We start from the raw sequence: 13,487 nt of genomic DNA, 5'->3' as shown, positions 1-13,487 counted from the left end.
AAACTCATGTGTTGGAAAACTAATCCCCAACGCAGCTGCATTGGGAATGGAGCCATTGGGGGAGATTAAGCTGTGAGGACTCCACCTTCAAGAATGGATTAATGCCACTGTTAAAAGGACTTTCAGGAGTAGACTCACCCTCTCCAGCTCTTCTGCCATGTGAGGACATATTTTTGTCTCTCTCCTGCCTTTCTGGCTATGGCACATAAAAATTTAGTAAGAAGGCCCACATCAGATTCCAATAATCTGATTTTAGACTTATCAGATGTTTTCATAAATGTGACAGAATAAATTGATGTTCTTAGGAAATAACTCAGTCTCAAGTATTCAGTTATACTAGCATGGAATGGACTAAGACACACACATTTCTGAATGTGGTAACATATATTGATATCATGACACCTTGGAAAAATGATTTCATCATTTATTCAATCCTATATATTTTTAGGGTAAATATAAATTTATGTACACACTCAAGAATTTAGAAATTTTTCACAAGTTTAAAGGAAAGCGCCCATGGTCCAAACTCTTGATTTTTCAAAGGATTCTGATTCCCCCTGTGACTCTGTTCTCATATGCTCCACACTAGGTCCTATACATGATCTCTACTGCTCAGACATTTAAATTAGTCACATCGCTTTGGGGTTCCTTATTCTCCTGAGAAAAAGGTCATCTATGCCTTGAAAATGCAAAATCTTGTTTTCTCTCCACAGTTGGTTTGACTGGGATGTGAAGAAATTGAACAAGAATATCTCTGTTTTGAGTTATGCAGGCCACTTTTCAGTACTTTTAAATAAACCAGTGAGACTAAATCTTCAAAAGAGCTCCCCACTAATTTGGAGTTTCCAGCATCCATGCATTACATGTGGCTAAACAGACAAATACACTGAGGCTCTAACCATAAGTTTATAGAGATGCAAAAATACATCTCACATGATGGCATGCTTGCTGCTTAAGTTACTCTACTGAAATGTGAAACTTAGTTTACCCCACCTAGGCACAAGTACAGATAACTTATGCAACCATACATGGCTTAATATTCTTTCCCCAGATAGTCAGCTCAATTTCCTGCATTTAATATCTCTGGGTTGAACCAATACTGCTGTAGAGCAGGTAGCCAGTATAATTAGGCAGTAAGTATGAACCTTTATATGATTTATTTATAGTTGATATATTTTCTAACAAGATAGGCAGCATATTTTTGGAGCCATATTAGTATTTAATTCCTCTCTACCTTTCTTGAAAAATTGCGTTCCATGCTTCTAGAGCAGAAAAAAAAAATGCTGTTCTTTATCAATGCAGTGTATGGCCACAGAAAAAGAAAGGGATAAAAGCAACAGCATGCTTGGAAAGAAAGGAGTGCTCATCACTGGGAGAAAGGGGAAATGAAATGAAAATCAAATAGATAAAGATGATGGTCCTTCTTCCAAGAAGGAAGTAGTTGGTAACATCAGAAATACCAAACTGAGTGTACCAGTAGAAGCAAGAGAATATTATCATGGTTAAAGAATGAACATGCAATGAAGCAATGGAGACAATGTATTTAGAAGTACACCATACCTGGATATTGAGAGTATAAGCATCCTTGAAATCAGGATGGAATATTCAGATATAGCATACTTCTCTTTCTTTTACTTTTCCTTTCTGATTAGTTTCCCTTAAGCCTTTATGTTCTATAGTTGAATGCAAATTGTTTCAAAAGCTTTTTAACAATAAGCATAACATGACACCTGAAAAAATAAATGGGTTGAAAAATGCCACTTTGTGTGATTTTTAGTCTTTGTGAGATTTCAAGTAGTTTATAAAGGCCTCTTGTCTAATTTTTTGTCTTTGAAATTCATTTGTTTCCCAATTGATATCATAATGATTTTATACTTATGCCTACATAGATTTTCCTTAGGATTTCTAAGTATGTTTTTTTGTCTGATTGAGAACACTTGAAATATGAAATAGACTTCATAACACTTCCTCAAATAGGAAATAAACATACTTTTATCAGCTAGCTGAATGTAAAAGAAAAAAAAAACAATAAATTTTTAATTGAAATATTTAAACTATATGCATAACTAAGCTACCTTTGGGCAGTAATAAATTCCATACTGTGACCAGCACAATATTTACTCAGTTTCTCCAAACAGAGTTGAAGAGGGGATTGGAAAAAAGAGAAACAAATAAAAATAAAGAAAATAAGATCCAGTGTTTCAGCTCGCCTCTGATGGAGGAAAACTGACAATAAGCAGGCTCTGCACATTTATTATATATGTTTTTACATTAAGGGATTCATTCTGAGAAACTTACTTTAAAACAGAACTGAGGTCAAAAGTTTGAACAGTCCAATTACAATCATCAGCTTGCACCCACAATTCTCCACCCATGGGTGACTGGCACCTGAACATTAGGTCACAAACTGCTAAACTCCATGGCAGTCATGGAATTTCCTTTGAACATGACACCATCATACAAATAGGTGGTTTTCTTGGCACCTTTGCACCAAGAGAATCCCAAGGAACATGTCAGACTCTGTCTCTGGACAGTTCAAAGACACATAATTTACTTGTCACTCATGACTTCTCCCATTTTTTATTTTTTCTTTAAGTGCAAGTGATGGGCTATTTGAAGTTCTTGGATTTCTTTCTAGAACATACGGTATCTTGTTGTTAAACACAAAAGAGAATTAGTAGCAAACACAAACACACATTTCCAAAAATGTATCATACATAATGTTTTAACATATTCCAAAGATTAAAGCCATTTAAATCATTAAATATTTGTTCAACAAACCATGTAGGATCCACAAACATGGTGGCTGGAGACTTAAGGCCTCCCTGATGTTTGACTATCTGTTCAGTCTGATGCATCATGTTCTTCGGTTATACTCATGCTGACAGGTTGGCATTCTGGGTCCACAGAGTCTTCTTCATGTTCCTCTTCTTCCTTCTCAGCTTCTAGTTCCTGATGAGGGTCAAGGTCAACACATCCATTTTGAGCTGAAGTTGTTTGAACTTCCATGATGATGATGGATAGCACTTTCAAGTACCCAGAAGGGATGAGCTGCACATTTTAGAAAGATACAAGCATATACTCCATCCCACGTTATCACTGGATAACTATTCCACTATCATATTTCTAAATCTCTCCACCAGAACAGTCCTAACATGCCTACTGCAGTGGGAGTCATGTTTGATCAGAAGTAGTGTGACCTTCAGTGACACAATTTTTAAAATTTAAAACAAAAATAGCACAATTCAAACAATTTTGTGGTGTTCTATCTCCCTCTTTTTGTTTTTTAAATTGTAACTTAAGAGACAAGTGACCCTGCTTTACAATGACCTGGACTCAATCTGTTTTGTTTAACCTTATCCCTTACCAGTCCTGACTGATTGACATAGAAGCAACATTCTTCCCCAAGTAAGGGGCAGAGGTAATATGAGCCCCACAGAAGAAAAAAAAAAAAAAAAACTCATAATTTTGTGTGGGTGGGGCACCATATATCTTATGGTCTATTAAAAGAACTATTTTCCTTTTTTTAGATGCCCAGGATTTGGTTATAATTGTTTTTGCTAGGTGTGCAAGACCAAACTGGTCAAATTGACCTTGTTCATATCTATTAAGAGTCAGCTGAGTTCCCTCAGGGGGTCACTCTTGGGAACTTGTAAGAAGCCTCTTAGCTCCTTTAGTATCTTCTGTCAGGATGGGTCAGCATCTCCTTGATGATGTGGCTTCCCTTGGAAGCATCAGAGATGTCTCCTTCTCCAATGACCCTCCATTTTCACAGCATGTGCACTGGCCGACTTTCTGTTCTCCAGGGTCTCATGAATCCCCCTAACTGGGAGGTCATGTGGTCCAGAGTTCCAAGGCTTTTAGAGAAGTCCCCTTATTCCCTGGGTTCATGCTGACTCAGAGGGCAAGACCTAAATATTGACTATTTTCTTTCTTGTACCTTTTACTTCCTTATCTTTAATCTTCAAGACTTGGTCTTAAACATTCAGCAAGCCAGTTTCACCACTCTTAAAGTAATAGTACTGGGTTTTAACTTTAATGTCTATAACTTTATAGTCATTTACACTTTCTATTCAGTTGGGATCAGTATTAGTACTGAAAGTTAGCCTTACATTCTGTCCATCTATAGATAATGGCCTATTATCTCAAATTACCTCAGGTTTTCATATTGAAAATAGTACTTCTGTTAAGCACTAACAGGCACAGTTAAAGTTTAAAACTAAAATACAAAACGAAATTAATGAGAGTAAAAAAAGCATATTTAGTTTGTAGAATATCTCCAAACCAAATAACATAATTTTGTGATCTCAAATTTTTACCTCGCTATATATTATTTTTTTATTTTAGGATCACAGTAACTTTCATAACAAAAATTTATCTTTGAACATAACTTTAAATGAGCTTAAGTCTAGCCTACTTTGAAATTATCTTAACATGGGAAAAGGGGAGAGGCAGAGTCTTAACTCGGGTGGGATGGGGCTCTTGGCAAATCTTAGGTTAAGTGTTTTATTTCTGAACCTGATTTCTACCTCCTTTTTTTTTTAATTTAGTTTTATTGTAAACAAATGGGATACACGTTTTTTCTGTTTGTACATGGAGTAACAGCATACCATTTGCATAATCATACATTTACATAGGGTAATGATGTTTGATTCATTGTTATTTTTTCCTTCCCCCCACCCCTCCCACCCCTCTTTTCCCTCTATACAGTCCCTCCTTCCTCCATTCTTGCCATCCCACCCCCCATTATGTATCATCAGCCGCTTATTAGTGAGATCATTCATCCTTTGGTTTTTTGAGTTTGGCTTATCTCACTTAGCATGATATTCTCCAATTTCATCCATTTGCCTGCAAATGCCATAATTTTATTATTCTTTATAGCTGAGTAATATTCCATTGTATATTTATACCACAGTTTCTCTACCTCTTTTTTAAATATCATTTTATAAAGTTTATACATATTATTTTCTGAGTCTATATGAATGTTAGCTAACACAATATAACATTATATCTGAAACATGAATCAAATAAATGCTGAGAGCTTTTAACCCGCTTTTGTGGGAAAGTGGCAAGATCCTTTTATTTTTCACAGTATTAATCTTAAACAGGTAAGGCTCTCATTCTATTTTGAAAATACATTTAAATTTCTACCCCAGTGAAGAAAGTAACATGTAATCTTACATATATCTTAAACCAGTTACAGAACTTTAAATGATATAATTAAATCCCCAATTAAATTTGTTATTGTTATAAGTCTAAAATTACTATCAGAGACAATTTTAGTTTGGAGAACACCAGCTTGATAAGAAGCTTTTTAAAAATCTCATTCTTTAAAGGCTTGTATACCTGGAAGAAATGAATACATTTATTATACCAACAAGTTAGTAATAGCACCACAATTGCATTGATGCTTTATTTTAATTAAGTTTAGCTTTTAAAGAAAAATCTAGACTCTGTAATATAGCATAATATTCTAAAATAACAGTTGCTGTTTAACCAGAGTTGTGTAAACCCTAATTCCTTTAAAGCCAGATGTTCTAACATAGATTAAAATTTGGTTTATACCAATACATTAATATTTGACCTTAGGAAAAAGTCTTGAATAGCTTTTATTGGTTATGCTAATTATATACATGACCAATTTACACACACGTTTTTGATATTTATCCTTCACAAACCCTTTTGTAACTTGCTTAGACATTCTACAACTTTACTTTATCACACAAAGACTTTCTCACCCAGAAACACTTCCTTTTCCTTCTACTTTCCATACTAAAACACATTTCCACACCTAGAACCTTGTTATTTCTTTTTCCTAGCTATTGGCCTCTTTTTAAAATTTATATTCTGAAACAATCCTATCAAATTTCTCAATTCAGACAAATTATTCCATTTTAATAAGATGAAATGCTTTATGCTATTTACAGTACTCTAATTGCTCTAATTGAAGCAGAGCTGAAACTTTTGGACCCTTTGCATATAAAATTGCACCTGTTAGAACTTTAATGTTAGTAACATTGTTTTCAGTGAAGACACAGACAAGGCAATCTTCAACATCTTTCCATTTACAGATTTATGAAAACACATGCAATGTTAAATATATTTCATTATGGAATTTAAGAGATTCAGTGCTTGATTTTATGTTTAGCAGTTAGCACGTTAATTTTGTAAATTAATTGGATGTCTCTAACATAACACATTTAGATTAATTCCATTTATGTTAAATCTAATGTGATTACTTTTAAATGTGCAAACCAAGATATTAAACAAGCATAGTTAATAGTAGCAGCCATCTCTCTTGCTGAATAAAAATCCTAGAAGCAATGGATATTACATTCTAGACATTTTCTATAAATTAAGTCTATTAATTATTTGACCAACTAGCAAAACTTGTGAGTTAGTAATTTAAAGACATCTTTATTTTCATACATTTACCCAATTTAAACTGGACTTAGTTTTAAATTATATAAATTAAAAAATACATATTTGGATCATTTTTTAAATTTTAATTTTAATTTATGAGTGTCAGGGTCCTCTCTGCCTGATTCCACATGGAAGAGGAAAGGGTTAATTGCCAGAGGAAGATATTGGTTCTTTTTCTATCTATTACCCAAAAAAACTTATCTATTCAATAAACACACTAGAGCCAAAACTCTTTTTATGAGAGGGAACCTTAGGGGTTTGGCCATAACAGCTCTGGTCTCTTTACAACCACCAAGTTGTTCAACTCTCTTTATTTAGAGTATGCAGGTAAAAGCAGGGAAGGAACAGGACAAGTTTCTTCTGTGATAGACAGGATAGGGTAGAGTTAGGGGAACCATCCTCTTAGGGGAAAATTCCAGGCAACAGCAAACCACTTGTACACAGTGCCACATACTTCCTGTCACTTCCTAGAAGCCAGGCCTCTGGGTCACATGGCTTAACCTAGTCTGATTCTGCTAAATAAGGATGACTTCCCACATATGAGCACTCATTTATTTACATGGCAATTTTGATACCATGTAAAACACATATGCAGACAATACAAGATACCAGTGTGCACACATACACAAAACAGACAAAAAACAAAGATCATATAACTTTTTGCAAGTAGAGCTCCACAGGTAGAAAGCAATGTTAAAAATGTTTATTGTCGCCGCCCATGGCAATTTGTCACCGCCTGCAGCAACACTTTGCATGGGTATAGAGGATAGAGGAACTGAGGTTTGCTTGCTTTAAGAGGAGAGAGAGAGAGAGGCTTTGCTTAAGAGAGAGAGAGAGACTACACTTTCAGAAATCTTATCTTCTTAGTTTTGCTTCTTCTGCTTAAAGGTGCGTCCTGCATCCTATGAACTAAGGGTCCGTCTACCTAAGGTGCTTTACGGATGTGTCCCGCGTACTGCAATCTGTGATCTGCAACCTAAAGATGTGTTCTCAGTTCTCTGCTCTCCGCTCTGCGATCTGCCTTCCACCGCTGCCCCTACTCACTGTTTCTATCTGCTTGCCGCTTCTTCTTCTTCCTTTCTGCTAATGGCTTCTCTGTTTCTTTCTGCTAGCTGCTCCTCTTACTGTCACTCCTTACTCCTTGTCACTTTTCTCTGCCTGCTGCTGCTCCTTTCTCTACTACCTACTGTCCTCTTATATTCCCTCCAAGAGGCGGAGGGCGGAGCCACGCCAGTTGAGATCAGGCGAGGAGCCAGCTGCCCAATCACTGGCAGGCGCAAGCAGGAGCACTTGAGAACACCTGTACACACGTACCTTCAATGTGATCAAAACAGCTTCTGGCTGGCTGCCAGGCGCCATCTTCGGCGAGTTTGCATGGCATAGCCCCCAACAGTTTATTAAAGCTGCTGTTAGGTTTAACCTGTTAGAAATTAAAATAGAGCCAATCAGACTTTTACATTATGAGTTAATTAAAGGACAGGCCTGTACAGTTGGAAATATTATGTATAAAATTGACCAGCCACGAGGACACTGAAATAAATGTTTTCAGGTGGCCACTTGTCCTGATGACTATCAGATACACCCAAATACCACCATATTTATGTCTTTTTTAGAATTTTGTGAGACTTTCTAATGTATTTGAGAGTCCACCCCTGAAAATTGGCCTTCGAACAGATTGTAAAAACCTCCATAGTTAGATAAAACTGATTAGAAAAATCCATTAATTTAGGTATGCAAGATTAAATGTGAATTTACCACAAAATCATAAGGTCAAAAATATAGAATCTTAAAAACCAGGAGTCCTTGAAAGAAGAAAAAAATTTACATGGCCACAATTTCTAAAAGAGCATGCAAAACATCTTTACTGAATCAGAGTGCACTTTTGGCTTAGATTAGATTAAAGAACATGGGAGTCTGTGAAATCCTCAGAAAAGATTTTTAAGAAAAGGAAAACTTGTATATTTAAAATATTTCCATTTTTCTCTCCTGGTGCTGCAGGATTAGAGAGGGACTTGTTAACAAAAGAGATTATATTTTTTTAACAGCCCCCACTCTCTTAATAGGCTTGAATCCATAAAGCTGGGTGAGGAAGGAGGCCCCACTCCATCTGCCACTGCTGCTTCCCTGCACCTCTGCCTCAGCCAGCCGCCCATGCCTGGTGTGACCACAACTTTATGCTCCTTGTCATTCCCCCCGCCTTCCAAAAATGGCACCAGCTACACCTTCTTTGTGGGGCTGCCCCATCATTTCTTAAACATCATAACGTGGAGCAGTCTTTCTTCATGCTCTCTTTCTTTAGAATTAGAATGTTCCATTCTCTACACCAAGCTATATATCAACTCACTCTTCTCCTTCCTTTAAGGGATGCATGTCTCTTTTTGAGGAGTGCCCCACTCACTTTAACAAATTAGAATCCCCAGAAGCATTCAGCGTCCCTGTTCAGCCACCAAAAGTGGTGACTGGCATAAGGTTTACTCAATTTCTCCAAACCTGGCTGATGAGGGGATTGGAAAAAAGATGAACATGAAAATAGAGAAGGTGGGACCTGGTGGTTCAGCCCACCTCTGATGGAGGAAGACTGACAATGAGCAGTCTCTGCATGTTTATTATACAGATATTTACATCAAAGAGATTCATTATGAAAAAGTTCCTTTAAAACAGAATTGAGGTCAAAAGTTTGAACAATCCAATTACAATTATCAGCTTGTAACCACAATCCTCTACCGATGGGTGACCGGCACATGGACCTTAGGTCACAAACGGCTAAATTGGTGACAGCCACGGACTATCCTTTGAACACAGTACCGTCATACAAATGGGTGGTTTTCTTGGCACCTTTGCACCATCAGACTCTGTCTCTGGGCAGTTCAAAGACCCATAATTCATTCGCTGCTCCCAATAATTATTCATTTTTTAAATGATATGATACATACAATCTAAAGTTCTAATAATCACCAATAGAGTCATCTGAATTTATTTCCTCTACATACAGTTTGTTGATGTGTGTGAAACTTCATGTTTCAAAATTATTGCTTTTCAAATTAACTTATTAGCATTATTTTTTCAAGTTGATTGAACTAATATAAGAGAAAAAGGGAAATTTAACAGTTTCTCATGTATATGGAAATGTGCTGTTAAAAGAAATGCAAAATAGAATTAAAATACCCATTTACTGCCCATTGGAAAATGCATTTATCAGAACTAGAAATAAGAAATAAATGAGCAGTAAAAAAAAAAATGTTTTTAGTGTAAGTTTCATTAATTCAATTAAAAAAAATTCTTAGTTCTTCCAATACAGAGGTATTTGGGCAATAAACTCATTTTCACTAAAATTCACGTGATTTTAAGTTATAATGCAATTCTTGGAGCAATAAATTCTAATTTTATTTGGAGGCTAATTTTCTACAAGAGTACAATCATATATTACTAAGAGCATGGTTTGAGGTTTCTGAGTTTTATATATTAACAAAAGGAGTCATTGTGATAATCACATCATTTGTATGAGCATTAATTATGTTGTTATTTTATATTACATGATTAGGTCAATGGCATTTTCAGTTATATCATTGTGTCTTCATTTTTTTTCACCCAGATACTTATTTATAGGCCTGTATTCTTTGTCAATTGAGGTACTTGTTTTGTAAAGGTAGAATAGACTGCCCTTGTTTATTTAATGCCTTAACACTAATTTTATAAATAAAAACAAAAGGGGACACTTTCATTATTAAAACATACATATATATATATATATATGTATATATATATATATATATATATATATTCCAATGTAACTGTATTCAGCATCTTATCCAGCACAGTGCAAGGCACAAGAATCAAAACTTGCGGTTTCAAAATTGGAATGAATATATATTGCTTTAATTTAACACAAAAAGAAACACATCAAATTCAGTATTGCTTAGTTCCTCTTAGGGTTAGTAGATCAAAATAAATTTTTAGCTATCTTACAATTTATGGAACTTAGTTTTGTTTGTTTAGTTGATTTTTCTTTAATTTGTCCCAATGATCTTTATCCATTTAAGTGTGGTTTTACTGTTCTGTTAAATATTCAAATTCATGATTGTTTGGGGAGTTTCCTGGCAGCATTTTTCCCATTAAAATAAACATAATTCTCTCAGTGATTGGACTAAAAGCAAGCAGAAATCAGGTGGTTGTTTTTCTTCTTTTTCTCATTTTCCATGAATCACCGAAGTATCTGTAGTACTTAACTCTCCACTCTTTGATGATTCCATGAAGAGAATGTAGAGTTGTGGAAATCATTAGTGTCCTGAGCTCAAAAACCACACATGTGCACCTACAAACAGATGCATATGTATATCGTCACACAGATGACAAGAGAAGTCTAAGACAAATAGGAGGTACATATTGCCATTGAGCTAAAAAATATAAAAAGAAATTTAAAATAGTAATATGCTAACATGCTAAAGTACTCATTTCTTCATTCTACTTATGTGGAGAAGCCACAAGCAGTATTCTAAAGCAAGAATACTGCTGGGCACAGAATGTAACCAAGAAATAACAGATAGTCCTGGACATCAGGATGGCTTTATAAGTCTAAGGAAAATTCCCAGAGGTAAATGAATATTAACTGATCTTAGAGAATTTTGAAGAAATTTTAATTTTAATTCGTAAGTAATAGAAATCATATCTAAAATTTATATTACTCTTAAGTTGGGAGTGAAAGAAGTATTAACATTGAATTACACACAGATGTTGGACATTTTATTTTGTAGATACTATGAATACTCTTCTGAAAATCTTTTAAAAATAAAATTCTATCAAATCATTTCATCACTTCTTACTCCTCTGATATTATATATGTATATGTATTATATTCATGTATATATATTTTTCCATAAAACAAATTTAAGATTTAATGATCATCCATTTGATTACAAATATTTTTTCTATCTTCCAATATGTAAAAAAACAAGCAACTCTCTAAGTAATTGGGTATAATTTTCCCAATTTATGCAAAGACCCAAACATGTAATACTCTAAGAGTATATGCAGTTACTAAAATTCTGGTTTAAATACAGTGTGCAATCAAGAAATACCTGCTAACAAGCTAAAACAAAACAAAACAAAACAAAACAGAATAAAGAGTTGTATTTCTTGTCCATTATTTCTTTAGAGAGACTGGAATTGATTGAAAGAAAAGAAAAGCTAGGCAAACTGATTATATAATGCAATCCAGATATATAACTTTTAAACCCCTTTTTTTAAAATTGAGATTCTGAGAAAAGGAAACATGAGTTTTATTGTTTATAACATGTAAGTTAGTACAAGGAAAAAGCAAAATAATATTAGTTGTACAGAATCCTTATGCAGCCTGTCAGTATGCATCAAATTATATAGTCTTACCTCATTCTAAAAGATTTCCCAGATAAAGTCATACTTATCAATATTTTAGATATTAATATAGCTTTATGATTTGTTCTTATTTGTGATAAAAATCTGCAATTTTCCTTGACACTAAGGCACACTCAGCTCAATGTCTTGCCCTGCACTTTATGCGTATTTACAGTGTTGAAATCTTTGAGCTACCAATCACATATTATTGTGAAGAACTCATGCTTTTCTAAATTCTGTCAGTTAAAACTACATCAGTCTCAAGAAACTAAATGGAATGCTCTGCTGAAGGAATTATATCTTATGTGTTGTCATGATCTATCCTGACACTGGAGGACAAAATACTATTTTGTAAAGACTGGTTTCATTCATATCCTGTTACATAGATAAGAAAAATATTACAAAATATTATAGCATCAGATTTACTAGGAGCTTTGCAATATGGTGTTTGCTAGACCACTTAAAAAATACTTTCAATTATTCATTTTAGCTGTTGGAAAAAGTTTATTTATATTCAAATGGCAATTTGTTGGTCTAATGCCAAAAACTGATGCTGTAAAACAGGATGGAATCTACTTCAAAAGAGCACAATTGTTTTTATTATAAATATCGAATACTTGGTGAGAGTTATAAACAATGGTTTTTATTGATGCTTATTTAACTCCAAATATACACTCTGAGGAAATGCCAATGAACAGTTATGATCCAATTCTTTTCACAGACCAGGCTATATTAGCAAACTAAACATATTTCTCCCAAATTAAAAAAGTATAGTTCTAAAAAATTCAAAAGTGCTGGGTTCTGCCTCCCTTGCCTCTGCCAAAATCAAATATTTTGGCTGGAGCCATAATAGATTGTACTGTTAAGAACCTAATAAATCATCTAGCAAGGTGATCACTCTCACAGTACTTGGCAATAAAGTCACTCAGATAGATTCTTACCAAAAAAGAAATCCAAGACCAAGACTATTACATTCCATATTAATTTCTATTTTTGTTAAACATTAATCATAATTTAGTTTATGTCTGTTAAATTGGAAATATAATTTATCTTATGTCTGTTTTCTCTAAAACATATTTACATGTAAGAAAATCATTTCTGCAACATTTGTAGGTTAAATATTTTAATAGTTCAGTGATAAATACTACAGAAAATCATTCAGTAATGAAACTGTATTCTTTAAACTGATTAAAATATAATCATTGATTAGATGCTTGTACAGCATTGTAGTATATAAATAGGATTTCAAAATAATTATTAAACCAGTATATTAGTAGTTTTATAGTAATTCTTATCACATCAAGAAAGTTATTGAGAAACTTAATGTTATTTATAAATAACATCAAGTAAATATAACCTCTCAGAATAGAATAATTGTTTCCTTGATAAGCTGATTTTAGTCTATCTGTACATATAACATTTTATTTTTAATGGTAACAGTGGATTCTGGAAGCAGTGTGTGCCCACACCTTTATCCCTAGCAACTCAGGAGGCTGATATGTTTATGACATGCTATGTATAAATATATATAAATACATATATAAATATATATATCACTGAATTCGTATTAGAAATACATAATCATAATAAAGTGTTTAGTACACTCTGATATTATCGATATTTAGTATTTAATAATGTACCATTATTCATTAAAAATCTGTGTAGTGCTGCTGACAGATATTAGACAGTTTGTG

Source organism: Sciurus carolinensis, chromosome 4 (genome assembly GCF_902686445.1).
Source record: "Sciurus carolinensis chromosome 4, mSciCar1.2, whole genome shotgun sequence".
NCBI classification, from domain to species: domain Eukaryota; kingdom Metazoa; phylum Chordata; class Mammalia; order Rodentia; family Sciuridae; genus Sciurus; species Sciurus carolinensis.
Note: the sequence above shows the minus strand (reverse complement) of the source record.